Source organism: Helianthus annuus, chromosome 6 (assembly GCF_002127325.2).
Source record: "Helianthus annuus cultivar XRQ/B chromosome 6, HanXRQr2.0-SUNRISE, whole genome shotgun sequence".
Taxonomy (NCBI): domain Eukaryota; kingdom Viridiplantae; phylum Streptophyta; class Magnoliopsida; order Asterales; family Asteraceae; genus Helianthus; species Helianthus annuus.
Genome location: NC_035438.2, coordinates 34,077,213 through 34,103,224, shown reverse-complemented (window position 1 = coordinate 34,103,224; position 26,012 = coordinate 34,077,213). Strand labels below are relative to the sequence as shown.

General features: G+C 39.9%; 2 long non-coding RNA genes across 2 annotated transcripts; both read left to right on the top strand.

Moving 5' to 3' along the window:
• Nucleotides 1–10,982: 10,982 nt before the first annotated feature.
• LOC110938115 lies at nucleotides 10,983–12,032 on the top strand. The gene is made up of 2 exons (XR_002591200.1): nucleotides 10,983–11,021; nucleotides 11,827–12,032. It is a non-coding gene; the product is annotated as an uncharacterized LOC110938115 (long non-coding RNA).
• Nucleotides 12,033–17,804: 5,772 nt separating this feature from the next.
• On the top strand, nucleotides 17,805–18,854 carry LOC110938122. Its single transcript, XR_002591204.1, has 2 exons — nucleotides 17,805–17,843; nucleotides 18,649–18,854. It is a non-coding gene; the product is annotated as an uncharacterized LOC110938122 (long non-coding RNA).
• Nucleotides 18,855–26,012: the final 7,158 nt, after the last annotated feature.

Here is a 26,012-nt window from a genome sequence, read left to right as displayed (position 1 = left end):
ATGTCAATGTTCTATCATCATTGACGGATGCCTGAGTACATTAGTTCACGACCGATCCCATACCATGGCACGGTGTGAGGTTGGTAAAACCTAAATAGCGCTATCAACTAATAACCCGTTCGCCTGGCCCCGGCGACTAATCGGTATTATGTAGTAGGGACTTGAGTGATAGAGTTGCGTTTAGTGCCGTTTGGTTGCATTCCGTATAAACAGTAATTAACTATAAGGTTTCCCAATACAAGGGAAGGAAAAGTAAGTTTGTTCCCAGTAACTAGGGAAGGAATGTAAATGGTATCCCCTTTACAAGGGGACAGGGTTGTTTTAGTCTCGTGTCCCAAACCACCGGGACGCATGCTTTTAAGTTGTGAACTCACCTTGGGTTGCTCGGTAGATATTTTACCCGGTCAAGTATGTTGGTCACCACGTCCTAGCATGGTTACCAAGTATGGGTCAAGTTGGGTACAAATAAGCACATAGCGAACACGTACGGCAAGCACATATAGCAAACACGTATAACATGTGTAACAACAAACAGTTGGGTTATTGGGTCAGCCCTAAACATACAATCAGCAGCAACAACACGTAGCCCAGTCAACAGAAAGCCCAACAGTCAAAGCCCAATAACAACAAAGTAGTCCAGTCGAGACAAGGGTGGTTACGACTCGCAACCGAGGTTACGACTCGCAACCGAGGTCTCGGTTCATCACGTTTTGGTTACGACTTAGCAGCAGTGGTTACGACTCGCATCCGGATTCGACTCGTGTGGATTGCGACTCGCAACTGGGAGGTCTCGACAAGACCTGACGTGGTCTTGAGTCGCAAGCAAAGGTTACGACTCGCAACCGTGATTACGTGCAGCAAATCTTCTAGAACCTGCAATGTACTGACCAATAGAATTGCATTTTCATGTAACAGTGTACTATGCCCACTAAACATGTTTTCTTGTCTGTTTTGTGCACCATTCGGATCAAACTTAGCATATTTGAATGTTCATAAAATCTTCATACATGTTCTTCATTTATTCAAACATCCGAAACATGTATTCTACAACACTATCATGAGTACTTAACCAATCGATCATAACAAGCCGGATAACACACAATTCATGAACATTCAACCCTAAATCATGCATAAATCCTCTAACCAAACCCTTATCTTTACCCGGATAACCAAACCATTCAACATCACAACCATTCTTGCATTTAAAGCACACAACCAAGATACCAAAGCAACACTAACCGTTTACCCAAATTACACCTTTTTGATTCACACAATGAAGCATCAATAAGCATACACAACAAACTTCATAAAAACACTAACCAAACATTGTAACAACCGGAAAGCACTCTATTTCTCAAACAAGAGTAACAATCAACAATATCAACTAAATAACCAACAATCATGCAACCATTTCAAGGCAATTTATCAACATTGTGCAACAAACACCTAGTGAACATAATAACACTAACCGATTCAAGTGAGACACAAAGGTGTTCAAGTTGGTGCAAGGATGAAGCCTTTGAGTGATGATTCCGAGTTCGAACCGAGGGTGCTCTTGATGTTGGTTGATCCGAGAGGGAGAAGGAAAGAGAGGAAGGTGATCTTGGTTAGGGTTTTAGGGTTTTAGTGAGAGAGATGAGAGGAGAGTATGAGAGTGTTTGCCAAAATGGTAAAATGCAAAGGTTGGCCGGTTATATAGAATGGGTCAAGGGTTGTTTCCGGGTGGGCTAAGGGGTGTCAAGGCCCAAACGGCCCATCACTACTGTTCACTCGAGACCGAGCATGTCTCGAGTCGGGTTGAGGTTTCGGCTCTAATATATATAACACACACATATATATCTATATACACATATACATAAATACACATAACATGTAACACAATAGTTCAAATTTTCATTTTAATAGATTACGTACACACATGCTACATTGAAAAGTTGTCCGGGAAAACCCGAAGTGTCACATTATCCCCAAGTTTTAGGAACTTTCGTCCCGAAAGTTAAAGCAGCCACTGTCAAGCTAGCGTAAGTGAAAGCGTTTCAACGAGGTGTCACATCATCCCCCCGTTAGTTTGGAATTTCGTCCCGAAATTCGGCTGTAGCTTCAGTGCTGGATGTTTTGTTAGGGAATAGCCGGGGATACTTGTGCTTCATCTGGTCTTCCCGCTCCCAGGTATACTCTGGGCCACGTCGCGAGTTCCAACGGACTCGTACAAGAGGTATTTGGCTACGTTTGAGGATTTTGATCTCTCGATCAGTGATTTCAATCGGTTCCTCAGTAAAGTGTAGCTGTTCATCAATAGTTAGTTCCTTGAAAGGAACTACGAGCGTTTCATCTGACAGACACTTCTTCAGATTGGATACGTGAAATACGTTGTGCACCGCACTCAGTTCGTCAGGCAGGTTCAATCTATAAGCAACTTTACCGACTTTCTCGGTAATTTCGAATGGTCCAATGTATCGCGGATTAAGCTTGCCCCGTTTTCCAAAGCGTACCACACCCTTCCAGGGTGAGACTTTGAGTAGAACCCGGTCACCGACCTGGAATTCTAGAGGTTTCCTACGCTTGTCAGCGTAACTTTTCTGACGGTCACGAGCTGCCGCCATGCGTTGTCTGATATGGGCAATCTTTTCCGTTGTATCTACCACCATCTCTGGGCCCGTGATTTGACTATCACCGATTTCCGCCCAGCAAAGAGGTGACCGGCATTTACGACCGTACAATGCCTCAAAAGGTGCTGCCTGAATACTAGTGTGATAACTGTTGTTATACGAGAACTCTACTAACGGTAGATGTTTCTCCCAGTTCTTTCCGAAATCAATCACACATGCTCTAAGCATGTCTTCTAGAGTTTGGATGGTGCGTTCGGACTGTCCATCCGTTTGCGGGTGATAAGCAGTGCTCATGTCCAAACGTGAGCCAAAGGATTTGTGCATAGCTTGCCACAATTCTGAAGTAAAACGAGCGTCTCGGTCGGAAATAATTGAGGTTGGCACTCCGTGCCTCGAAACTACTTCCTTTAAGTAAATTTCCGCCAAGGTAGAAAACTTGTCTGTTTCCTTGATGGCCAGGAAGTGCGCGGACTTGGTTAATCGATCTACTATTACCCAAATAGTATCATTTCCGCGTTGAGACCTAGGTAGCCCTGTAACAAAATCCATGGAAATTTGCTCCCATTTCCATTTCGGGATTTCTGGTTGTTGGAGCAGACCTGCCGGCTTCTGGTATTCTGTCTTGACTCTTGCGCAAGTCAAACATTTGCTGACGTATGTTGCTATGTGGGCCTTCATACCAGGCCACCAATATGTAGTCTTCAAGTCGTGGTACATCTTGTCCGAACCAGGATGTACTGAGTAGCGGGATTTGTGGGCTTCGTCCATCACGAGTTCACGTAAATCTCCATAGAGAGGGACCCAAATGCGCCCTGTTACATAGTAAGCGCCATCTTCCTTCTGTTCTAGTCGCTGCCTCGACCCTCGCAGAGACTCAGCCCTGATGTTTTCCGGTTTCAATGCTTCAACTTGAGCATTTCGGATCTGGGTAGGAAGGTTAGACTGGATGGTAAGCTGCAATGCTCGCACGCGCTTTGGTATAGTGTCCTTTCGACTGAGGGCGTCTGCCACGACATTGGCCTTGCCCGGATGATACTTGATGGCGCATTCGTTATCATTCAAGAGTTCGACCCATCGACGTTGTCGCATGTTTAATTCCTTTTGCCTAAAGATATGCTCGAGACTCCTGTGATCGGTGTAAATGGTGCACTTGGTACCGTACAGGTAATGTCTCTATATCTTAAGAGCAAAGATCACTGCTCCCAGTTCCAAATCATGCGTTGTGTAGTTCCTTTCGTGTGTCTTGAGTTGTCGTGAGGCGTAGGCAATAACTTTCTCGCGTTGCATTAACACGCAACCGAGCCCATGGATAGACGCATCACAGTAAACCACAAAGTCGTCAGTGCCTTCAGGTAACGAGAGAATAGGAGCGCTACAGAGGTTATCCTTAAGCCTCTGAAAAGCAGATTCCTGTGCTTCATTCCACTTGTAGGCGACGCCTTTCTGAGTGAGCATAGTGAGGGGTTGTGCAATCTTTGAGAATCCCTGAATGAATCTGCGGTAGTAGCCTGCCAAACCCAAGAATTGGCGAACTTCAGTGGGAGTCTTAGGCGTAGGCCAGTTCTTTATTGATTCGATCTTAGCTGGGTCAACATGAATTCCGTTCTTATTAACTACATGGCCGAGGAAATGGACTTCTCGAAGCCAGAAGTCACACTTAGAGAATTTGGCGTACAGCTGCTCGTTGCGAAGGAGTTCCAGAATGAGGCGTAGGTGTTGTTCATGCTCCTCTTGACTTTTCGAATAAATCAGGATGTCGTCGATAAACACGATCACGAATTTGTCGAGGTAAGGCTTACATACGCGGTTCATAAGATCCATGAATACTGCCGGCGCGTTGGTCATTCCGAAAGGCATAACGAGGAATTCATAGTGACCGTAACGGGTCCTAAACGCAGTCTTGGAAATATCTTCATCGCGTACTCTCAACTGATGATATCCTGACCGTAGGTCGATCTTAGAATAGTAGCTCGATCCTTGCAGCTGATCGAATAGGTCGTCGATGCGCGGGAGAGGGTAACGGTTCTTAATGGTAACCTTGTTCAGCTCACGATAGTCGATGCACATTCGGAACGTGCCATCCTTCTTCTTGACAAAGAGTACTGGTGCTCCCCAGGGTGATGAACTAGGACGGATAAATCCTTTATCCAATAGTTCTTGTAGCTGCGTAGAGAGTTCTTTCAGTTCTGCAGGAGCTAGACGATACGGTGCACGGGCTATGGGTGCTGCTCTGGGAGCTAGCTCGATTCGGAATTCGACCTGACTGTGGGGAGGGAGTCCAGGTAGTTCCTCAGGAAATACCTCGGGATAGTCGCGTACTACAGGAAAATCTTCAATCCTCTTTTCCTTATCGTGGGTATCGGTGACGAGTGCTAGGATAGCGGTGTGCCCTTTTTGTAAACACTTCTGGGCCTTCAGGAGCGAGATAATGCCTGTGACTTCTCCGCCTTTGTTGCCTTGGACGATGAGGGGTTGGCCAGAACGACGAGGTATACGAACTGCTTTCTCTTGACAGAGGATCTCAGCGCGATGTTTGGATAACCAATCCATACCAATGACGACGTCGAAGCTTCCAAGTTTGACGGGGAAAAGATCGATACTAAACGTGTGGCCAGACAATTCTAGTGTGCAGTCGTGGATCATGTGCGTGGCCTCGATGTTCTTACCATTAGCTATCTCGACGATGTGCTTAGAACTTAATAATGCAGGCGAGTGCTTAAGTTTCTTACTAATGCGAAGGGATACATAACTGGCATCGGCACCGGAATCAAATAACACAGAAACATAACGATCATCAAGTAGGAACTTACCCGCCACGACGTTGGGATCGTTCCTTGCTTCACCAGCTCCAATCACGAAAGCTCTTCCCCTTGCACCATTCCCCGCATTGTTGTTTTGCTCATTGTTCCCAGCTCCCTGGTTGTTGTTGCGATTCTGATTCAGCTCAGGGCAATCCTTTCGCATGTGCCCTGTTGCCCCACATTTAAAACACGCCCGGTTGTTTCCCTGCTGCTGTTGCTGTTGGGGTTGTTGCTGATTCTGTCTAGCTGGGAACTGACTTCTACAATCCTTGGCTTCGTGCCCCATCTTGTGGCATCGCTGACACTGACCCTTGTTACATGCCCCATTGTGGTGCCTGTTACACTTGTTGCACTTAGGGTAGCTTCCCCGGTAGCCACCCTGTTGCTGAGTGCCTTTGTTGTTGTCAGTTTTCCTTTGCTGAGCTGGGGCCTGAGTAGAGTTAGCATCCTTGCCCTGATTTCCATCCCACTTTCGTTTACCATCACTAGAAGTTCCTTCCGCAGCACTGATCCTTTTGGGCAACCTGCCCTCCTCCACAGCCTGGTTGGTGAGTTTGTGGGCAAGACGAACCACGGGCTGTATGGCAGTGAGGTTGGCCGAGGTTACATGGCTCCTGATTTCCGGGACTAAACCCTTGATGTACAATTCGATCCTTCGGTACATAGGTCGGGACATGTTTGGACAAAGAGCAGCATAGTCGTTGGACAGCTTGGTGTAGGTCTCAATCTCTGACCCAACCATCTTGAGTTCATAGTACTCGTCCTCGAGTTTGTGGATATCATCCCTGTGACAGTACTCTTCCTTGATCATATCCTTGAAATCTTCCCATGCAGTAGCGTTAGAAGTCTCCAAACCAAGCATTTGAATTTGCGCCTTCCACCATGAAAGTGCGCTTCCCTCAAGAGTACCAGTAGCAAACTTCACCCAATTAGCAGGAGGACACTCGCAGACAGCGAAGACAGCTTCGACCTTCTCGATCCAGTGCAGAAGACCTATGGCACCCTCAGTGCCACTGAATGGAAGAGGCTTGCAATCCATGAAGGTCTTGAAGGTACAGACACGTGGTTGCACAGGCGCAGGCTGACCTGTTGTGAGGAGTGAAGCGAAATAGGTTTAGAGGCGAAAAGACGATGTGGCGGTAGGATCTAAACATCCTAAAACAACGAGCTTACCTAAAGGGTGAGCTGCGAAAGCTGCAGCCACTGTGTTGAGCAGGTTAGTGAATTGAGCCTGAGTCATGTTGACGTTTCCTCGTCCGCGTCCACTCATTGTCTTCATAACCAGAAAACATAGTATGAGTGTGGTGTCGTAACATAGCGAGAATGAGATAGAAGAGGGAAGGCATATCTATCTAATCAGGCAAACTAGTACGTATAGCAACGCAGAAAGCATAAGACAACAAGCAAGTAAATATGGGTCCGAGCTATGAGGTCAGATAAGTCGAGCCTTGCACTTGGAGTGTAGTGTCGTCACGAGTCACGGGTTATAGTCTGGTTTTTCTCAAAAAGATTTTCCCCTTTTTAAAACCAAGTTCACTATAACCAATGGCTCTGATACCAATCTGTCACACCCCCAAATTCCACCTGCGGACTACACCCGCTTCGAGGGCGTGACTGACCAGGATCCAGCCACCAATTATACTAAGCATTGGTTAATAGTAGAGTAAATGGCTATCTTGAGTAGTTTAGCAACATCTTAGTTTAAGTTCGATAATAAGTTTAAAACAAAACAGCGGAAGCGTAAACCGAATAGTTTTAAAAGACAGTTCATGGTTCAAGATAAATAAAACCCAACACACGGGTTCTGACGATCACTACACATTCCCAAGCAGCAGCTCCTCAGTCACTGGTTACCTGCAAAGCATGCAGTAAGGGGGTCAACAATAATGCTGAGTGAGTTCACTAGTTGTCCAGTTTTAATTACCAAAAACTCGTTTCACCAGTTAATTTATCCGTTTATACATGCCATGGGGAGCTACCCCAAAAGTTAGCGACTAAACTGTTTTTCCAATACCGAACACTAGGTAACCGTTTGCGTTTCCGCAGGATGCCCCGATGTCAATGTTCTATCATCATTGACGGATGCCTGAGTACATTAGTTCACGACCGATCCCATACCATGGCACGGTGTGAGGTTGGTAAAACCTAAATAGCGCTATCAACTAATAACCCGTTCGCCTGGCCCCGGCGACTAATCGGTATTATGTAGTAGGGACTTGAGTGATAGAGTTGCGTTTAGTGCCGTTTGGTTGCATTCCATATAAACAGTAATTAACTATAAGGTTTCCCAATACAAGGGAAGGAAAAGTAAGTTTGTTCCCAGTAACTAGGGAAGGAATGTAAATGGTATCCCCTTTACAAGGGGACAGGGTTGTTTTAGTCTCGTGTCCCAAACCACCGGGACGCATGCTTTTAAGTTGTGAACTCACCTTGGGTTGCTCGGTAGATATTTTACCCGGTCAAGTATGTTGGTCACCACGTCCTAGCATGGTTACCAAGTATGGGTCAAGTTGGGTACAAATAAGCACATAGCGAACACGTACGGCAAGCACATATAGCAAACACGTATAACATGTGTAACAACAAACAGTTGGGTTATTGGGTCAGCCCTAAACATACAATCAGCAGCAACAACACGTAGCCCAGTCAACAGAAAGCCCAACAGTCAAAGCCCAATAACAACAAAGTAGTCCAGTCGAGACAAGGGTGGTTACGACTCGCAACCGAGGTTACGACTCGCAACCGAGGTCTCGGTTCATCACGTTTTGGTTACGACTTAGCAGCAGTGGTTACGACTCGCATCCGGATTCGACTCGTGTGGATTGCGACTCGCAACTGGGAGGTCTCGACAAGACCTGACGTGGTCTCGAGTCGCAACCAAAGGTTACGACTCGCAACCGTGATTACGTGCAGCAAATCTTCTAGAACCTGCAATGTACTGACCAATAGAATTGCATTTTCATGTAACAGTGTACTATGCCCACTAAACATGTTTTCTTGTCTGTTTTGTGCACCATTCGGATCAAACTTAGCATATTTGAATGTTCATAAAATCTTCATACATGTTCTTCATTTATTCAAACATCCGAAACATGTATTCTACAACACTATCATGAGTACTTAACCAATCGATCATAACAAGCCGGATAACACACAATTCATGAACATTCAACCCTAAATCATGCATAAATCCTCTAACCAAACCCTTATCTTTACCCGGATAACCAAACCATTCAACATCACAACCATTCTTGCATTTAAAGCACACAACCAAGATACCAAAGCAACACTAACCGTTTACCCAAATTACACCTTTTTGATTCACACAATGAAGCATCAATAAGCATACACAACAAACTTCATAAAAACACTAACCAAACATTGTAACAACCGGAAAGCACTCTATTTCTCAAACAAGAGTAACAATCAACAATATCAACTAAATAACCAACAATCATGCAACCATTTCAAGGCAATTTATCAACATTGTGCAACAAACACCTAGTGAACATAATAACACTAACCGATTCAAGTGAGACACAAAGGTGTTCAAGTTGGTGCAAGGATGAAGCCTTTGAGTGATGATTCCGAGTTCGAACCGAGGGTGCTCTTGATGTTGGTTGATCCGAGAGGGAGAAGGAAAGAGAGGAAGGTGATCTTGGTTAGGGTTTTAGGGTTTTAGTGAGAGAGATGAGAGGAGAGTATGAGAGTGTTTGCCAAAATGGTAAAATGCAAAGGTTGGCCGGTTATATAGAATGGGTCAAGGGTTGTTTCCGGGTGGGCTAAGGGGTGTCAAGGCCCAAACGGCCCATCACTACTGTTCACTCGAGACCGAGCATGTCTCGAGTCGGGTTGAGGTTTCGGCTCTAATATATATAACACACACATATATATCTATATACACATATACATAAATACACATAACATGTAACACAATAGTTCAAATTTTCATTTTAATAGATTACGTACACACATGCTACATTGAAAAGTTGTCCGGGAAAACCCGAAGTGTCACAATTTATACATATAGAATTACCAGTTAAACACATAACAATTGAACTTGGTTTGCAACAAAAAACCTTAAAACAGTTGTTTTTTTTCTAAACAATAAAGTATAACTTCACTTATAACCTTCATAGAATAACTATAATAGATAATAGATACTAAATTATGTTTATTCAAAAATTAACAATTGATATTTGTTGCTGCTGACAATTATATCCAACACGACTAATATACTTGTTAACTCAAACATCAATGCAGCGATTACCTGTAGAAGTTGTAAACAGAGCAAGGCTAACAAAGAAGGTGCATCAAATGAATGTCAGAAACATGGATGGGAAAACAGTTGTGAAGATAGTTAAGCGACAGAAGGATGGAAATGGATTTAGGTATGCAATTGAAGGGTGGCCAAGTTTCATAAAGGAAAATGATATTAGCGAGGGTGACAATATGCATTTAACTTATGTAAAATCAGGAAACCTCCTCATGTTGATGCATGTGGATGCAGTCAGCCAAGCTTAGCAGTTAACGTTATCTGCTAATGATGCAGATGTCTGCGTATATAAACTAATGCCTTTTGTCATCATCATTTGATGGTTTTTGGTGGGACATGTTGGAACAGCTTATTGTGTTTTTTTGGTTGGTTGGTGTAACACCCCGAAAATATAAATCTTTATATAAGAAATTTAAGGATTTCATAAACAAGAAATAACCATGTAGAAACTTTAACCTAGTTAAAATTTACAAGTCTTGAAAATAACCTACACTTGGTTAAAACTCTAGTATTTAAAAAGAAATGGTAGTTAAGGGACTAATCTTGCCAAAAATCGAAAGTTGAATTTTAATAGTGACAAAACCAAACCAAACACACCAAATTGGTGTGTCTGGTCGACAGAAGCAAGAAAGGGGCGACCCCCATTTTCCAAAACCCTAAAGTTCACAATTTCTTGCAATTGGAGGTTCAAATCCTAACCAAAACGAAATCCGAGCTTAGAATTGTGATCCTCATCGCAAGAGGATTAAGAGGTATGTAAAATTTTATGAGAATTCACTACTTGAAATCCTCATGAATTTAAGCAAATCTGAAATTTTGTTGATGCATGACAGTAATTAGTTAGATTAAAGATGATATAGTGTCTAGGAGTAAAACCTAGACAACTATATATGAAATCATGCTCCAATTCAGGAAAATTCCATGAATCCATGGATGTTAGGTTATGGGTTTTATATGTTGATGATGAACATTAGGATTTTGAGTGTAATCCTAGTATAAATTTCATTATAGGAAGTAACTCCTGTGATATTGATACTAAATGTATGCAAAAATTACTATTATAGTGAAATTTGATGTCGAATCATAAAGTCATGAACTTGTTTATGAAGGTAGAAAAATCTGACCCGCTAGGTGTTTGTAGAAATGCCTAAGTGGGGATTTAAATGTGAAATTTGGATAAAAACGCAGATTTGATAATGGTCCATAATTATGTGATTGTGGTCATAAAAAGGAGTTCTAAACATGTTATAAAAACTGATTTTTCTAGGCAAAGAGTCCGGTTCATCTAGCGGACAAGCCGGAGGGAGTTCACGAGGAAAAGACGCGCTCTAAAAGGTACGAAATTTATTGTTTCGTTACATTATACCTAATTGTTAGTTTATGTAATAAATTCTGAAACATGACAATCAAGATTACCAAAATGCCATGAAAATGATTAGTGACCTAAACAAGCGAAATGGGTCAAAACGAGTGACAAACATGGATACTTACATGCCCTATATGGTGCTTAATTCAGCACCCAAACGGGTCAAAACAAGTCTTGTATTAAACATGAAGCTAGACACTATCACTTAATGCTTGGATATAACCTTTGTGTAAGTCGTAATTTTGACATGCCATGATAGTTGTAAAGTTTAAATTCCTTATATAGGAGTTGTGATCTTGATTGATAATTGTGAATAGTTGTATAGATGACAAATATGAAAGTTTGGATTTAATCATATATAGATCGATGTGGGAGTGTTTCCCTTTTGGGATAGCAAAAGTGATAACGGGTGATAGTCCTAAATTTGGGTAACTAGCCTTGGGTGGGTAATAAACCTGTTCAAGGTCATTTTGCTGTGTAATGGAACTTGAATGCTCAAGATCAATAAGCAAGAAAACAAGTGCAGGGCCCACCGTAAATTACGGTGACACCGTAATTTACGGTGGCTATTAAAATGTTACGGTGGGGATCTACTGATTTACGGTAGGTACCCAAAATGCCCAGAACCCACCGTAATTTACGGTGACACCGTAAATTACGGTGGAGCCCAGTTTTGATGAAATTTTTACTTCTTGATTTGAATAAGTTATCGATCCTAATCCAAATACGTGAATTCCCATCGTTAATAACACTAATGCCTGTTTAAAACATTAGTTTTCAGGTACTCAAGTGAAGGATGATGATCAAGCAATCGATTCGAACCGAACACCTAACGTTACGCTTCCGCACTTGATCCATGTTTTGTTATTATGTAAACACTAGTAGTTTTATTTGGAACATTGTTAGTAGGTTAAACAAGTAATGTTTTATTAAATGGGTTTCGAATATTGAAAGTTTTTGTAAAGACTACTTTTAGTATATTATGTAAAGCTTATTTGCTGTTAAAAACGGGTATATTAAACTGACTCTTACAAGTTGGTAATCAGAGCTTAAGGTTGCCAATAAGTGTTCGGTTCAAGCTTGATCAACATCCGGTAAGAGTAATTGCTTAAGTAAAATTTAAGGAGTATAGAAATAATTCACGAACAAATATGCATGGAAAAGAGTGTGTAAACACACTCAAACACAAGAAAAGCATGAAACAAGAATAATAGAATCAAGAGTGTGTAAGCACACTCAAACACAAGAAAGGCATGAAACAAGAATGATTGAGTCAAGATACGAACTTGATCAAATCAAAACAAGTAAAACATGTATTACAAATGAAATGTTTAACAATGTATGTAAACATTTCAGTATCAAAGATGGCAAGCGGAGGTGATGGTGATGCGGTGCCAAGAGTCACCGAACAAATGAAAATAGTGATTGCCGAAGAGGTTGGAAAGGCGATCGAAACAGTTTGTCGAACTTCATTGATAAAATCCAGAATACGGTTTTATCAGTGGTAGAAGAGAGAATCAAGAAGCTAGAGGATAATTCAAATCTAGCAAAGGAAAAATCTGGGGAACGAAAACCTTGTTCATACAAGGAATTCATAGCTTGTAAACCACCTATATATAATGGGGAGGTTGATCCAATCGTGTGTCAGCGATGGATAGGCGATATCGAGGGAGTATTCGAGAGAACCCATTGTGATGAGAATGACTACGTAGCTTATGGTACGGGTCAGTTAAGAGGTCAAGCGAAGGACTGGTGGGATAATAAAAAGAAGGAGATTGGAAACGAAGCGGCCAAGGCCATGACGTGGGAGGAGTTTAAGACGCCGTTTCTTAAACACCATAGCCCCAAAGCGGTTATAAACAAGATCAAGGAAGAGTTCATGCAACTCAGACACAAGGGTGAATCCATAGACAAGATCACGGGGATGTTTATGGACAAAATGAAGTTCTGTGACGATCTGATAACGAACGAAGAGCAAAAAGTTTATTACTACCATAACATGCTAAGCGCAGAATATAGGGAGTTCATAACCCCTTCAAAGTATGAGACCCTTACCGAGATTGTCAATGCCGCTCGGGAAAGGGAGATTGAGTTGAAAAAGAGTATAGAGCGGGGTGAACGAAGGGCACAGGATATAAATCCAAGCCCTACCAAGAAAGCAAGAACGAATGAAACGACGAAGAAATCAGATGCAAAGGGCGGTACACCAAGTTGCAAAATCTGCGGCAAGAATCATAAGGGTGAATGTCGCTTCAAAGATAAGCCTTGTCCTATATGTCGAAAAACGGGACATATGGCTATATCATGCCCGGAAAAAGTGACCGTTTGTTACAACTGTTACCGAACGGGTCACAAAAGATCGGAGTGCCCAGAATTGGCAGGAAAGAAAGAAGGGCAAGACTCAAAAGGTGAAGCCACAAAAGCCAAAGCAAGATCTTTTCAATTGACCGCTGCTGAAGCAAAGGTCGAACCTGACGTGGTCTCAGGTACATTCACTATAAATTCAATTCCCGCACGTGTGTTATTTGATACTGGTGCGAATAAATCCTTTGTTTCATATGGGTTTATTCGACACCCTTCATTTGTTCTAACAAAATTACCTATGCCTTTAGAGGTAGAGATAGGTAATAATAAAAGCTTTATTGTCTGTGATGTATGTGAAAACTGCACGATGAATATTGATGACGAGGAATACACAATAGACTTGATCCCGATGTCGATGGGAGAATTTCAAGTGGTAGTGGGAATGGATTGGCTATCCCGTTACCACGCAAAGGTGGTTTGTTTCCGAAAGGAAATAAAGCTAACGTCTCCTAGCGGAAAACAAGTTATGATATATGGAGAAAAAGGAGGTAACCCAGCGATATGCACAATGCTAGAAGCTCATAAGCTCATGAAACATGGATGCAAGGCCTTTATGGTATACGCAAGCAAAACGGAAAAAGAACTCCTCAAAATTGGGGATGTACCAGTCGTGCGAGATTATGAAGACGTGTTCCCGGAAGAACTGCCGGGGATACCGCCGGAACGGGAGGTAGAGTTCGGAATCGAATTGATTCCGGGTGCAAAACCCGTGGCCAAGGCGCCATACCGGCTTGCTCCGTCGGAGTTACAAGAATTGATGTCTCAAATTCAGGAATTTCTTGACAAGGGGTTTATCCGACCGAGTGTGTCTCCGTGGGGCGCACCAGTCTTATTCGTGAAGAAGAAGGACGGCAGTATGCGCATGTGTATCGATTACCGAGAGTTAAACAAACTCACGGTGAAGAATCGATACCCGCTCCCAAGAATTGATGATTTATTCGACCAACTACAAGGAGCAAGTTGGTTTTCCAAAATTGATCTCCGATCCGGTTATCACCAATTGAAAGTCAAGGAGGAGGACGTACCCAAGACGGCTTTCCGTACGAGGTACGGGCATTATGAATTCCTCGTAATGCCTTTCGGATTGACCAATGCGCCCGCGGCCTTCATGGACCTCATGAACCGGGTTTGCAAACCCATGCTAGATAAGTCGGTAATTGTATTTATCGACGACATTTTGGTATATTCAAGGAGTGAAGCCGAGCACGTGTGTCATTTGCGGGAAATATTAGACACACTCAGACGAGAGAAGCTGTATGCAAAATTCACGAAGTGTGCTTTCTGGTTACGGGAAGTACAGTTTCTTGGGCATCTTATTAGTGCTGATGGAGTACTAGTAGATCCGTCAAAGATAGAAGCTGTGTCGAAATGGAGCCCTCCAAGAAATCCCTCGGAAATCCGAAGCTTTTTAGGGCTTGCGGGATATTATCGGAGGTTCATACAGGATTTCTCCAAAATTGCCTTACCATTGACCAAATTAACTCGTAAGGAGGAAAAGTTCGTGTGGGGCATTAAGCAAGAGGAAGCTTTCCAAACACTCAAGGAAAAGTTGACCCACGCTCCGGTACTGACCTTACCGGAAGGGACTGAAGACATGGTGGTTTACTCGGACGCTTCTCAATTGGGGCTCGGGTGTGTATTAATGCAACGAGGCAAGGTCATCGCCTATGCCTCGAGGCAATTGAAGATACATGAAAATAAATATCCGGTTCACGACTTAGAATTAGCGGCGGTGGTGTTTGCTTTAAAGATATGGAGACATTACTTGTACGGAGTAAAGTTTACCATCTTTACCGACCATAAAAGTTTGAAATATTTCTTCGACCAGAAGGAATTAAACATGCGGCAAAGACGGTGGTTGGAAACCGTCAAAGACTTCGATTGCGAAATACATTACCACCCCGGTAAGGCCAATGTAGTGGCCGATGCGCTGAGCCGCAAAACAGATTATACCCCGATACGGGTACGATCAATGCAACTGGTTGTGACTTCAAGTTTACTAGAACGAATTCGAGAAGCACAAGATGAAGCTGTAAAGGCGGAAAACTGGAAAAAGGAAAGAATCATTGGTCAAGTTAAAGACCTTGAAGTGGGCAGTCACGGCCTAAAGACTCGTTTTAATAGGATCTGGGTCCCTAACACATGTGGAGTTAAGAAGCTTCTACTTGATGAAGCTCATAAATCCCGTTATTCCATTCACCCGGGAGCGACCAAGATGTATCATGACTTAAAGCAAAACTATTGGTGGCCCGGAATGAAGCGGGACACGGTGAAATACGTGGAAAAGTGTTTGACGTGCCTACAAGTCAAGGCGGAACACCAAAAACCATATGGTAAACTTCAACCGTTAGAAATCCCGGTTTGGAAATGGGAGCAAATCACGATGGACCTATTGACCAAACTACCTAAAACAAGTCGTGGTTTTGATGCTATTTGGGTAGTCGTGGATAGGTTAACTAAAAGCGCCCACTTTATTCCGATTCGTGAAACTTATACATCTGAGAAAATGTCGGAGGTATACACCAATGAAATCATAGCAAGGCATGGGGTACCGATATCCATTGTGTCAGACAGAGATACTCGGTTTACTTCGAAATTCTGGCGTGAATTCCAAGAACAGATGGGAACTAAATTGTTCCTTAGCACTGCTTACCATCCACAAACGGATGGGCAGAGCGAAAGGACAATACAAACGTTGGGAGATATGCTGCGGGCTTGCATTATTGACTTTGGAGGTAGTTGGGATGACCATTTACCCTTGGTCGAATTTGCATATAACAATAGCTATCACGCGAGTATTAAAATGGCTCCGTATGAGCTATTATATGGCAGAAAATGTCGGACCCCAGTATGTTGGGGAGAAGTGGGTCCGCGGGGGCTAGCACCTGCCGATATAATCCGAACTACAAATGCGAAAATCAACATAGTTCGGGCACACCTGAAAGCGGCTCAAGACCGGCAAAAGGCATATGCGGATAAAAGGAATAGGCCAATTGAATTTCAGGTTGGCGATATGGTCATGCTAAAAGTCTCCCCATGGAAGGGTATTATTAGATTCAGAAAGAGAGGAAAGTTAAGCCCAAGATTTATTGGGCCATTTAGAATCGTTGAACGGGTTGGTAAAGTGGCTTATCACTTGAATTACCCGAAGAGTTGAGTGGAATTCATAGCACATTCCACGTATCACATCTTCGAAAATGTTTGGCCGACGAAACTGCTCATATCCACTACGACGATATCGAAGTGGATAACAGCCTCAACTATGCAGTAAAACCAATTGCGATTTTAGATCGTAAGGAGAAAAGTTTGAGGAACAAAAAGATAACCCAAGTCAAGGTCAAATGGGAGCACAGAAAAGGGTCAGACACTACTTGGGAATCCGAAGAGGAAATGCGACGTCTACACCCGACATTATTTGGTACGTAATTCGGTTTCGGGGACGAAACCCTTTTAAGGGGGGTGGACTTGTAACACCCCGAAAATATAAATCTTTATATAAGAAATTTAAGGATTTCATAAACAAGAAATAACCATGTAGAAACTTTAACCTAGTTAAAATTTACAAGTCTTGAAAATAACCTACACTTGGTTAAAACTCTAGTATTTAAAAAGAAATGGTAGTTAAGGGACTAATCTTGCCAAAAATCGAAAGTTAAATTTTAATAGTGACAAAACCAAACCAAACACACCAAATTGGTGTGTCTGGTCGACAGAAGCAAGAAAGGGGCGACCCCCATTTTCCAAAACCCTAAAGTTCACAATTTCTTGCAATTGGAGGTTCAAATCCTAACCAAAACGAAATCCGAGCTTAGAATTGTGATCCTCATTGCAAGAGGATTAAGAGGTATGTAAAATTTTATGAGAATTCACTACTTGAAATCCTCATGAATTTAAGCAAATCTGAAATTTTGTTGATGCATGACAGTAATTAGTTAGATTAAAGATGATATAGTGTCTAGGAGTAAAACCTAGACAACTATATATGAAATCATGCTCCAATTCAGGAAAATTCCATGAATCCATGGATGTTAGGTTATGGGTTTTATATGTTGATGATGAACATTAGGATTTTGAGTGTAATCCTAGTATAAATTTCATTATAGGAAGTAACTCCTGTGATATTGATACTAAATGTATGCAAAAATTACTATTATAGTGAAATTTGATGTCGAATCATAAAGTCATGAACTTGTTTATGAAGGTAGAAAAATCTGACCCGCTAGGTGTTTGTAGAAATGCCTAAGTGGGGATTTAAATGTGAAATTTGGATAAAAACGCAGATTTGATAATGGTCCATAATTATGTGATTGTGGTCATAAAAAGGAGTTCTAAACATGTTATAAAAACTGAATTTTCTAGGCAAAGAGTCCGGTTCTTCTAGCGGACAAGCCGGAGGGAGTTCACGAGGAAAAGACGCGCTCTAAAAGGTACGAAATTTATTGTTTCGTTACATTATACCTAATTGTTAGTTTATGTAATAAATTCTGAAACATGACAATCAAGATTACCAAAATGCCATGAAAATGATTAGTGACCTAAACAAGCGAAATGGGTCAAAACGAGTGACAGACATGGATACTTACATGCCCTATATGGTGCTTAATTCAGCACCCAAACGGGTCAAAACAAGTCTTGTATTAAACATGAAGCTAGACACTATCACTTAATGCTTGGATATAACCTTTGTGTAAGTCGTAATTTTGACATGCCATGATAGTTGTAAAGTTTAAATTCCTTATATAGGAGTTGTGATCTTGATTGATAATTGTGAATAGTTGTATAGATGACAAATACGAAAGTTTGGATTTAATCATATATAGATCGATGTGGGAGTGTTTCCCTTTTGGGATAGCAAAAGTGATAACAGGTGATAGTCCTGAATTTGGGTAACTAGCCTTGGGTGGGTAATAAACCTGTTCAAGGTCATTTTGCTGTGTAATGGAACTTGAATGCTCAAGATCAATAAGCAAGAAAACAAGTGCAGGGCCCACCGTAAATTACGGTGACACCGTAATTTACGGTGGCTATTAAAATGTTACGGTGGGGATCTACTGATTTACGGTAGGTACCCAAAATGCCCAAAACCCACCGTAATTTACGGTGACACCGTAAATTACGGTGGAGCCCAGTTTTGATGAAATTTTTACTTCTTGATTTGAATAAGTTATCGATCCTAATCCAAATACGTGAATTCCCATCGTTAATAACACTAATGCCTGTTTAAAACATTAGTTTTCAGGTACTCAAGTGAAGGATGATGATCAAGCAATCGATTCGAACCGAACACCTAACGTTACGCTTCCGCACTTGATCCATGTTTTGTTATTATGTAAACACTAGTAGTTTTATTTGGAACATTGTTAGTAGGTTAAACAAGTAATGTTTTATTAAATGGGTTTCGAATATTGAAAGTTTTTGTAAAGACTACTTTTAGTATATTATGTAAAGCTTATTTGCTGTTAAAAACGGGTATATTAAACTGACTCTTACAGTTGGTAGCCTAACCTTGATGACAATTATTACTATATTAGGGCATGGATGACATATTTTGTTTAGAATTATAATTTGTAAACAGTAGTCGAAGTTCATATTTAGTTATAAATTTGGTTGTGATTTCCTGTATACAACATTAGAAGTCTTATTGGTAATATTTCCATCATCCAAATGCACTGCATATTTTAATATCATAATGACTTCTTATACAACTATCTAGAACATCAATAAGTGATTCCATAAAAAAAGTGTCTCCATATTTAAGATAATAATGACTTTTTTATGCGATTGCAATTAGAAACTACAACTATTCTTGTATTGTCATACATCAAATTGTCAAACATAGTAAACTAAAATCTTACATCTAATTGGCACAATTTAAAATGAATTAGTTATTTGTAAATTGATAAACGTAGAAATTAATAACACCATTAGATGAACTTAGATAAGATATATGAAAGTTAGATGTTTTCAAAGTGCTGAAAGAACTACCGATGTCAAACAAACGTTGATTATATTTACTGGCATAAAATATTACACACCAAACATATTATAAACATAATAGAACAATTAAAATAACACATTAATTTCGAATATTGATTCTCCATATACAAAAAAATACCAACCACAAAAACAACCACAAACATAATACTATGTATATAACACAATGATAACAACAAACAACTAAATACAAAACCATAACTAAACATGTGGTGAAACTACAGTTTCAATATAGCTTGCACCTACAATGCCTTGTGTAAAGATGATAGGAAAATAACCATGCATCTTCTTTGCCCTTATGTTTATCTGAGCAACATCACCCCATTCGTGTACTATAATTAATTTGTTATTACCATCAATGTAGTGCACAGATGACCCTATCATCAACGACATAAACACACGCGGTACAAAAGACACCACTTTCGACCAAGTATTATTTTGTAGACGCCACAATTGAACATCTACACTACACATTCCAATACCAACCAACATATGAAGTTCATCTCGTATAGTCACCAACTGACCTATAGATTCCACACTCAATGTATCTGGGTAACCTACATTTTCTATTACCTTCGACTCAACATCCAAACGAAGAACCGCTGTGTTACCCATACACCAGAATTTGGTCAGTACAAAATACAAACTTTTCCTACAAAACGTCCCAACGGACCAACTATAAACAGCAATATCATATGGACTATCAATTAAGAACCTTGGAGTTGACCATGAACCTTCACTAAATGAATAAATATTAACAGTCAACCTGAAATGAGTGCGTTTAATATGCACAATTTTGTAATCACCAGCAGAGTCAACACAAAACCCAAGACTATCATCATCCATATTGTAAAATCCCTGATAATTAGAATTTCTCAGCATCTTGAACACACGAGTTAGTGGATTCCAACACAACCAAATCACCAGTATTACATAAGCAAACACATGCCATCCAAACTTTCTAAAAAGATCACATTACATGGAGGACAATCGAAGGGAATGTGAATATTATTGCCTAAAACACATCTAGGATATGCAACATCAATATAACGAATCGCACACGATGATTTGTCAAGAGCAATTATTTTCTGGTCACCTAATACTCGCAAGAAACGATAATTATTCTTAGCAAACTCAGGAGTTGAAAGATAGGCTAACCACTCTTTAGACACAGCCTTGCACCGTATAACCTCCTTTGCCGAGAGTCTTGGAATAATCTTCATCAATATTAACAGAGATGGAAGATCCTTCATATTCACTTACGATTATACTTTAATTAAAAATACTGACGTTGATAGAAAGAGGAAGAAAACACATACGAAAAGCGATTCCTTTGAAAAATGAATACCTACATAGAAACTACCCCAATTAACAGTTGACACAGGTGAGTAAAACCTCCTAAAACTCCGAGTAGTGGTGGTAAACGGTTTTCACACACTATGGGCGATAGGGGGTAAATAAAATTAAATAACAATATATATTAGAAACCGTTTCTAATTTACAGGTAAACATATACACATACATGGAGATACTTTTTAATCAATCACATACACAAATATACTTTTTATTAATTAATCTTATTTTTATAAATTACTTTGTTAGTTGTCAAACATTGCATTATTACAATTGTGAAAATAATTACATCGTAGATTTTTTTTGGCATTGAGTTTTATATATTATTTTGTCCTTTTTATAAAAATATTGTTTTTTACATCGTAGATTTTTTTTGGCATTGAGTTTTATATATTATTTTGTCCTTTTTATAAAAATATTGTTTTTTATGATAATAGGATTATTGAAAAATAATGGACACCACAACTAAAAAATAGGAAGTTAGTTACACAATAGTACAAAATATAAAAATAGACACCTAAAAAAATCAAATATATGAAAAACAGAAAACCAATAACACATTAATAAACAAAACATAAAATGACAATATTCCAGCAAAAAAAAAAAAAAACAAAAACAAAAAAATCCAGTAAGAACTATCTTGTGCATCTTGACTTGTACCCCATGCTTGGGGGCTTTTTCAAAAAAAAAAAAAAATCTTCATTTTCCACTTTCAACCTTAGAGTTTTATCTTTTATATTTTAACCCATTACTTGATTTTCCACTTTCAACCTTAAAGTTTTATCTTTCACATTTTAACCCATTTGAAATTTTTACTTTTAACTCAAACTTTTTCAACTTTTGTAATTTAACACAATACTTTATTATTTATAACTTTGGTCCCCCATACTTTTTATCTTTCGTAAGTTTTTCGTTTTACGGTTCGTTCTAAATTTTGTGAGTTAACTTGTCGTAGCGTGCATGTGAGGTTCAACGTTTTTGTTCTATTTTTCCATATTTGATAGACCCGTCGCAACGCGTCCATTTTTTCCCTTTTGAAAAAATTCGCCGCAACGGGCGGGTCCTAGATCGACTAAGTTATTATTTTCTACGTTTTACGTTTCTGGTTAATTTCTTCACATTAACACACTGTAACGGGTGTGCGTGGTTCAACGATTTTAGTCTCCTTTTTGTTCAGTGTAATTTTTACCATTTTATCTATTTTATTTTTACGATGTTGAGAGTCGATGTCGTTGTGGCATTGGTGCTACTTGGCACAGTTTTACGAACGTTTTTAACCTATTAAATCTTTACTAATATTTTGTTTCGGTTTACCCCTATACTTCCTTTACTTAAAAACTATTTTTTGCATGCATATTTTATGTATGGGTATGTATAAATATGATTTCTTCTACATTCCGACGTAAACTTTTTTTTTATAGACGAGTCAGGTCAAATATAATACGTTTTCGTTTAAAGAAACCATTTTTACGTGCATATTTTTATGTACGTTTTCGTATAAATCCAAGTTATTGTTCAATATGAATTCCATTTACTTTACGTTTGATCAAATGACCATGCTTATACAGGTTACATTGAGTTCAACTGGATACGTCGAAATGTGTGTTTTCATATGGTTAATGCATCATATAACGTTTGGACTAATACATTCAATGTTTACGATGTACCCGCGCCGCAACGCGGGCGGGTCTTAACCCTAGTTCAACTAAAAACTAATCATTAACTGCACCTATTACAACGTGGGAAGTTTTTAATTCTATGTAACTGCACAATGGTAAGGGCTTCCAAGCTGCTCTAAGGGCTTGGTCTCCAAGGGCCCATTGTGTTTTTTTTGTAGACCTTTTTGTTTTTAAACCACAATCACATGTAATCATAATTAAATACGCACAAAGCAAATATTAAAATCATACACTCTCAATGAATATTTAACATGATAATATAAGCACATTAATTCATAAAGATTCAATCTCATTGTGACAAACTATACCATACATAAAAAACAACCACAAACATCAATTACTAACTGATCAAAACAACGAAAAACAAAAAAAGAACTACATAAAATAGCATAACTAAACATTTGGTGAAATTGTAGTTTCAAAATAAACAGATCCATTCACACCTTGAGTAAAGATGATAGGCAAAAAAACATGCATTTCCTCTGCCTCTACAGTTACATCAGTAATATCACCCCATTCTTGAACTATAATGAACTTCTTATTTCTGTTGATATAGTGCACAGACGACCCAATCATCAATGGCATAGAAATAGCAGGTGGACAAAAAAAAATACTTTTGACCACTTTTCATTTTCAAGTTTCCACAATTTCATATTCACACTATAGAATCCGATACTAACCAACATATGGAGTTGATCTCGAATACTAACCAAGTGACCTGTAGCTTCCACATCCATTGTATCTGGGAATCCAACATCAGAAATTACCCTGCTATCAACATCTAAACGAAGTACACATGCGTTACCCACACACCACAACCTAGTCAATACGAAATACAAACAATTTGCACAAAACGTGCCTACAGACCAACTATAGACGTCAACATTAAACAGACTATAGTTTGAGAACATTGGAGTTGACCATGACCCTTCACTGAGAGAATAAATGTTAATAGCCAACATCATATGTGTCCGTTTAATATGCACAATATTGTAATCACCAGAAGACCTGACGCAAAACCCAAGACTATCCTGATTCGGATTAAAAAAACCCTGTGAATTAGAATTTGATAGCATCTTGAACACACGAGTTAATGGATTCCAAATTACCAATTCACCAGTATTGATTAGGCAAACACATACCATCCCATCCAAACTTGCTAGGAATAAAATATTGCATGGATGAGCGGTGAAGGGAATGTGAACTTTATCACCTAAGAAACATTTAGGGGATTCATTACCCACATAACGAATATCACACAATAATCGGTTAACGGCAATTATCTTATGATCACCTAATCTGCGCATGAAACGACAATGATTCATAGCAAACTCAGGTGTTGAAAGATAGACTAACCAATCTTTACACACAACCTTGCACTGCGTAACAACTTTTGACGGAAGTTTTGGGATTATATTCATCAGTATCAGCAGAGACGGAAGAAACTTCACAATCATTGTCAATGTAGGTTAAATAACAAACACTTTGACGATCAATACAACAAATATGAAAAGATTCCTGAGAAGATGAAAGTCCAACAAATATTATCACAAGCAGTAGTTAACACACGTATATTAGAGCTCCTACAATTACGAGTAGTAGGTAGTTATTAAATAGATAACTATCCAGATTTTTTAAATCGGTTAAATTTTTAGTACATGTTAGTGCACCTACGTCTGTTGACTACGTCTTCTATCAAGTCTTGAAGGTTGATCAGATAGGAAATGGCACGGAATCCTAGAATAGATTATTTGTATATGGATCGCTTATTTGTACCTAGTCTAGGATCGCTTTTGTGACAAGATAGGTTAGGGTCGCTTATTAGGACATGTGCTGGATCGCTTTTATGTCACTGATGGACCGCTCATACGGACATGTCGTATGAGCGGACCAGAAACTCTATATATAGGTCCTAGGGGCGATCCAAAACACATAGTTGATGGTGTATTGTTCCGGTACTCTGCCGAAGTGCTGTCTGATCGTGTAATCGCGTTTGATATCAATAAAACAGCAGGATTAAAGTCAATACAGCTTGAATAGCACCGGATTATTAGTTTCCGCCTCTTAATTCGGATACGAACTTCTCTGAACGACTCAAACAGGTCAACGAACGATCCTACAAGTGGTATCAGAGCTCAGGAGGAGGAGTTCTTGCCATTTTTGCTGCTATTCTTCTGATTTTCTACATTTCACTTTTTCAAAATTTTTCATGGTAAAACAAGCTCAAAATCACACAGTGCACTCGAAATCATGAATTAACAAATCCTTGAAGTTTTTAGAACTAAAATCGACCTAGAAAGTTGTTTTTAGGTGATTTGCTTTTTCAGAATCGCGCAAAAGGTGATGTCAGCATCTGGATCGCTCCAAATTGCTTGTCTGGACCGCTCCAAGTATCAATTTTGACTTCTGGACCGCTCGAAATTTAAGCTTGGACCGCTCAAAATTAAGCTTGGACCGCTCGAAATAACGTGTAAACCGCTCGAACGAACATCTCCTGATCCGCTCGAACGGATAGTGTTTGGTTCGCTCATCCGGTCAAGTGCTTGGTCCGCTCTTTAGTCAGATCGCTTATTTGACGAATCGCTCGAACAGACGTTGTTTGGTCCGCTTATTCGACAAGCTTATTGGACCGCTTATTGATCCACTCAGTTCGTTTATTTGAACAGTTTGTAAAAGCTAGGAAATTGTTGAGAATTTGTGAACAATTTGAACAATGGATTCTGAATTTTATAACGCTTTTGCAACCCCGACATCGATTACTCAAAGTGCTTTGATTGAAAATGAAACCGGAACATCTCAGAAACCACCGAAACTCATGGATATTGATGATTACAACGTGTGGTCGGAACGATTCGGTAATTGGGTTGAAGCTTATCATATCGATGCGTGGGAACATACTGAAGAACCATATGTTAGACCAGTTAAAAATGGTGTGCAGCAAACACTTCGAGAAATGAGTTCAGATGATAAAAAGAAATACCGTGATGAGAAGCTTATGGTGAGTCTACTTCAGCAAGCAGTAAAAGAAGATATTCTGATCTTGCTTCAACATGACGGAACTGCATACTCAATTTGGACTGAGTTGGAAGCAAAGTTTATTGGAAGTGATGATATGCTTAAGAATAAAAAATCTCTCATGAAGAAAGAATTTGATTTGTTTCGTGGTTTAAAGTCTGAAAACACCAAGCAGATTATTGATAGATATTGTAACTTGGTGAGAAATATGACAAAGTTAGGTATTAAAAAGGATACTGATGAGTTAATTGAAAAACTTGCAGATGCGCTTCCATACGAAACATGGGGAACATTTCTGATGATGCTGAGGTCTAACAGAAAAGATTACAAAACTATGACTTTGGGAGATTTTATCAAGCATTTGGAAGCTCAAGAGATGGAGCAGAGAAAGATCGCTAGGATGGAGAGCAGGATATCAGTCTGTACTACAAGCATGGTGCTACTGATTCAACAAAGTTCTCTCCTAAGATCGAAACTGCTTACAGTGTTAAAGATTCTACTGAAAAGAAGACATCTCAGGGATCAAGCAACAGCACAAGATTTTCATCTTTTGAT